Source organism: Protopterus annectens, chromosome 13.part0 (genome assembly GCF_019279795.1).
Source record: "Protopterus annectens isolate FY-2018-M chromosome 13.part0, PAN1.0, whole genome shotgun sequence".
Lineage (NCBI taxonomy): Eukaryota > Metazoa > Chordata > Ceratodontiformes > Protopteridae > Protopterus > Protopterus annectens.
Window position 1 is genome coordinate 509,783,009 of NC_056747.1, and position 6,256 is coordinate 509,789,264.

Sequence of the window (6,256 nt, forward strand, 5' to 3'; positions counted from 1 at the left end):
CAGTGCAGAAAAGGGAAATCTTCCCATTCTGCGCTGTACGGAGATTTCTGTTACAACGTTCGAACATTCAAAAATCCGATCATATGGTGTCGACCATATGAGACTCAAAATTATGAATGTTTGAACATTCAATATAGACCCAATTACTTTTGGAACTGCTACAGGGGGTATGAGTTGTTTTGCGGATGCACGTATGGAATTTGGCATCACAATCAGTCTAAAGAAGACTCAGGTGATGAGCCAAAATGTGGGCAATGAGCCATCTGTCAGGGTGAGCAACTATGAGCTGGAGGTCGTCCATGAGTTTGTGTACCTAGGCTCTATGATCTTGGACAACTTGTTGCTTGATAGCAAGATCAACATGCATATTGGAAAAGCTGCCACAACATTTTCCAGGTTCCAGGTTGACAAAGAGAGTATGGGCTAATAATAAGTTCAATGTGCACACCAAGGTGTAGGTTTACACAGCCTATGTTTTAAATACATTACTGTATGCCAGTGAAACATGGACTTTGCACTCAAAACAGGAGCAGTGGCCCAATGTATTCCATATGTGCTGCCTTAGGAGTATACTCGGTATTTCATGGTAGGACAAGATCCCCAACAGCACAGTGCTTGAGAGGATGGGCACCACCTCCATGTTCACCCTCCTGAAACAGAGGCATATGCGCTGGATGGGTCATGTGTCACACATGACAAATGGAAAAATACCAAAAGACCTCCTTTTTGGAGAGCTGGAGTTTGGAAAGAGGCCAAAAGGGTGACCCAAACTACACTACAAGGACATATACAAGCATGACCTCAGTGATCTCTTCATCAGCACATATACCTGGCATTCTCTTACCTTAGACAAATATGCCAAAAAATGGGAAAAGGAAGCTCTGTCTATGTATAAAGCCATCTTGGCAATGGCAGCAGAGGATAAGACAGCCCTCTGGAAGATCTGTGCCCATGATACCATACTGAAATATGCCTACTGTTGCTCAGGATGTGCAAAGGAATGCCACTCCCAGATTCAATCTATTCAAATCAGGCCAACAAGGGCACAAACCCATGATCCTTTGGGATCAAAGGATGCCTACTATACATATATATATATATATATATATATATATATATATATATATATATATATCTCACAAAGCACCTTTTGTACAAATCTCAAAAGCAGGCTGCTCGCCAACAATAAATACATATTAGTCCAACAGCAAAACAAACAGAACTCCTAAAGGTTAAAAACATCAATTCACTGTAGTTTGTTGTTTACCTGTTTTTAATTGTATCAATCCAAAGGAAATATTTTCATCAAAAATTTGCACAAATCTATGCATTTTTGTGACACATTTTTTATGCACAATACTCATTTGAGCTAAATCTTGGTGACCTTTTTTAGATATATTTTAAAGTATTTTACATCATTTTTGAATATTTTGTCTTAGAACATTTATATTTGATTAGGTAATATTTATATTTGCATTGATGATTGCAATGAAAATTCTTGTATGCAATAGATATTTAAATATTGTTTGTATAGTACCAAATTGGTAAGCCAAATGATTTGTAAGTTGTTACATGTAGGGGCATTTTAAGAAGGATTATTTACATCTGATGAAGTCTGTTGGTTAAAACTGTTTATAATGAAAGTGCAAAACTTTGGTTGTGAATGCAATGATTTACGTTATCTTTGGTGCATTTGTTTTTCACGAAGTAAGTGGTGGACTAGGCGGTGTTAAGTTGTGGATTAAAAGTATTTTTAAAGCCATAATATCCTTAACAATATTGGAGGATTTAGCTTCTTTGGTATCCTTTTATCATTATTATTTTGAAACAACAAATACACTCAATTAAAGCATAACATTTTTGTTGCTTAACTGAATTGTTTTATAATGGTTTGCTGATAAAGCTTTGTAAAGATCATAGGTTCACAGGTAGGTACTAGGCTATTGGCCCTAGGGCCTATATAAGCCTAGCCAAAAAGGTATCCTGGCTTTCACCACACAAGAAAATTATTTCTCAGTAGTTTCTCAAAATTATATAATTAACCCTTTATTTCATTCTGTAGAAAGAAAAACGCCCATTTACTTGAATACTGTATAATATTTTATTTTGAAATTTCCAGGGCTGGATAAAACCTTGGAGGCAGGAAGCCCAAATTAAGACTAACAGTACTGGCTGGTAGTTAGAGCTCTTCATATAAACCAGGAGAGCCAAATTAAATCTGAATACCAGACTGTTGTTCACTATACATTTTTTAAGTAATGCACAAGCACTATGTTACTTGAAAAGTTGGATTAGAAACAGGTCCATTGCTTTATTTCTTCAGTTTTGATGACTGAGAGAGTAAGATTAAGAAATGTATTTCGAGCCACAATTCAGGAAAATCGGCCATATAGATACAGATATCTTCTGAACCGGAATAGATGTCTAATGGTCATTGTAGTAGAAAATGATTGAGTTTGTCTTGGACAATAGAGTATATCTGGGCAATGTCATCACCACATTTTACAAAACTCCCCTGATTTTGCCTCATATGTTATAGTTACTCTGTAAAGTCAGACATTAAAATTTTATACTTATACCTCCAAAAATGCACGCCACTGCAAAATTTGTCATTCAAGAACTTTCTCAATGAATTACATTCAGCAATTACATTCTTGAGCAAAGAAGTTGAAGGGTATGTGGCAGGCTGATGTGCCATCTGAACTTATTGTTATGGTACACAGAAGTGAGAGAAAGTGAATAAAAGTCAAGTTACAGCCAATGTATAGGTGAAGGGATCAAAGCAACAGAGCAATCAAGTAATCCTGAAGAGCAGGGGTGATGCACACCACACTGGAGACTAGGAATGGCAAGGCAGTTACACAAAAGTTGTGTAATTCACCCTTCCTCTTGGGAAGGCAAAATATAAAACTTAACAGATGGTATTTGGAGAATGGCAAGGAAAGTGGAGGTGCTACTTCTGAGGACCCTTACTATGTCGCAAACAAAGTGGAATGCATTGATTACAGAGATACCTAACAGCAAGCTCATTCCTGATACAAAGGGAAAGTTTTTATTTTTACTGGACTTTACCCAAGAAAGAATAGCCTTGGACCAGATGTGCTTGAACTGGAGAGGTGGAAGCTTTCAGCCCTAGAAGTTGAGAGCCATTACGCAGCATCGTCAAACATTGTGGATCACCATCAACTTGAAGATAGGTTCAAACAAATCAAAACCAAGAGCTTGGGACTTCAGAAAGACAGATTTTGTCAAAATGGGTCATTACATCATAACAATTCTGACTAATACGTATGAAGGAAGAGTGGAAGAAAATAGGGTATATCAATACTGCCTTTGCAGGAGCAACAAGCCTATGAGTGGAACTAATTTATAAACTTAAAATGAAGAAAATAATAACACTGTGTTTTTTAAGCAAGGTGGCTTTGAGTGTGAAGGGAAATGTATATCATTAAGGACATTCGATACACTACAGAAGGTGGATGATAAGCAGCATTAAGGACATTCGATACACTACAGAAGGTGGATGGTAAGCAGCATTAAGGACATTCGTGGATGATAAGCAGCATTAAGGACATTCGATACACTACAGAAGGTGGATTAAGGACATTCGATACACTACAGAAGGTGGAAGACAATCAGCATTAAGGACATTCGATACACTACAGAAGATGGATGATAAGCAGCATTAAGGACATTCGATACACTACAGAAGGTGGATGATAAGCAGCATTAAGGACATTCATTACACTACAGAAGGTGGATGATAATCAGCATTAAGGACATCCGTTACACTACAGAAGGTGGATGATAAGCAGCATTAAAAACATTCGTGACACTACAGAAGGTGGATGATAATCAGCATTAAGGACATTCGTTACACTACAGAAGGTGGAGGATAGGCAGCATTAAGGGTATTCGATACACTACAGAAGGTGGATGATAAGCAGCATTAAGGGCATTCGATACACTACAGAAGGTGGATGATAAGCAGCATTAAGGGCATTCGATACAATACAGAATGTGGATGATAAGCAGCATTAAGGGCATTCGATACACTACAGAAGGTGGATGACAAGCAGCATTAAGGGCATTCGATACAATAGAGAAGGTGGATAATAATCAGCATTAAGGACATTCGATACACTACAGAAGGTGGATGATAAGCAGCATTAAGGACATTCGATACACTACAGATGGTGGATTAAGGACATTCGATACCCTACAGAAGGTGGAAGATAATCAGCATTAAGGACATTCGTTACACTACAGAAGGTGGATGATAAGCAGCATTAAGGACATTCGATACACAACAGAAGGTGGATGGTAAGCAGCATTAACGACATTCGTGGATGATAAGCAGCATTAACGACATTCGATACACTACAGAAGGTGGATTAAGGACATTCGATACACTACAGAAGGTGGAAGACAATCAGCATTAAGGACATTCGATACACTACAGAAGGTGGATGATACGCAGCATTAAGGACATTCGATACACTACAGAAGGTGGATGATAAGCAGCATTAAGGACATTCGATACACTACAGAAGGTGGATAATAAGCAGCATTAAGGGCATTCGTTACACTACAGAAGGTGGATGATAAGCAGCATTAAGGACATTCGATACACTACAGAAGGTGGATTAAGGACATTCAATACCCTACAGAAGGTGGAAGATAATCAGAATTAAGGACATTTGTTACACTTCAGAAGGTGGATGATAAGCAGCATTAAGGACATTCGTTACACTACAGAAGGTGGATGATAAGCAGCATTAAGGACATTTGATACACTACAGAAGGTGGATTAAGGATATTCGATACCCTATAGAAGGTGGCAGATAATCAGCATTAAGGACATTCGATACACTACAGAAGGTGGATGATAAGCAGCATTAAGGACATTCGATACACTACAGAAAGTGGATTAAGGACATTCGATACCCTACAGAAGGTGGATGATAAGCAGCATTAAGGACATTCGTTACACTACAGAAGGTGGATGATAAGCAGAATTAAGGGCGTTCATTACACTACAGAAGGTGGATGATAAGCAGCATTGAGGGCATTCGATACACTACAGAAGGTGGATGATAAGCAGCATTAAGGGCATTTGATACACTACAGAAGGTGGATGATAGGCAGCATTAAGGGCATTCGATACACTACAGAAGGTGGATGATAAGCAGCATTAAGGGCATTCAATACACTACAGAAGGTGGATAATAAGCAGCATTAAGGGCATTTGATACACTACAGAAGGTGGATGATAAGCAGCATTAAGGACATTCGTTCCACTACAGAAGGTGGATGATAAGCAGCATTAAGGACATTCGATACCCTACAGAAGGTGGATGATAAGCAGCATTAAGGGCATTCGTTACACTACAGAAGGTGGATGATAAGCAGGAAGTGCACCAATGAGAACAGAAGGAAGCCGGTAGGACTGAGAAAAGCCAAGAGTTAAGAAGCGGAAAGGCAGCCATTTCCATAAAGAAGGAAGATAAACCTCTTAATGGGCAAACATGGAAGCAAAGACTAAAGGAGGAGAAGGATAGCAAAGTTAAGAAAGTGGACAAGTGTTGGGTAGAAAAAGATGGAGGAAAAGTATGGCTTCTAAATTAGTGGTTCTGCCTCATTTACATTAAGGAAGAGACAGAATATGTGCCATATCTATGCAGTACTATTATCCAGGACAAGTAGATCAGTCCCATTGTTTTCATAGAGTAAAGAATCCTGAAAATAACTAAAAAACTCAATGTGCACAAGGCAATGGGGTCTAGTGGGGTTCACCCAAAAGTTCTCAGAGAAATGAGCAATTGGCAATAATGCTAACTGAACTTTTTAAAATAAACTAAAGAAGTGTAAGGTCCCAGATGATTGGGAAAGGGCAGACATGATTTTGCTTCATACAAAGTGGAACCCTAAAGAAAAGGATATTACCTGTCTGTCCAGTCTCTCTTGCAGGAAAATGATGGAGTCATTGCTGAAGGATATCATTTTAAAATAACTGGAAGCAGGTAGCACAGAGGTTCCAAGCTGTTGGGGATTCACAACAGGAAGATGATGACAAAAAAGTCAGAGTTTTTTTGAGTAGTTAACCAAGGTATTAGAGTAGACAGGAAGTAGATACGGTCCAGTCTGTCTTTAACCAGGCATTTGACAAGGAGACACAGAAAAAAATAACTAACAAGCTTAGGGTGGATCCTAAATATTGTCTGGATGAAACAATGGGTAAACAGTAGGATATGGA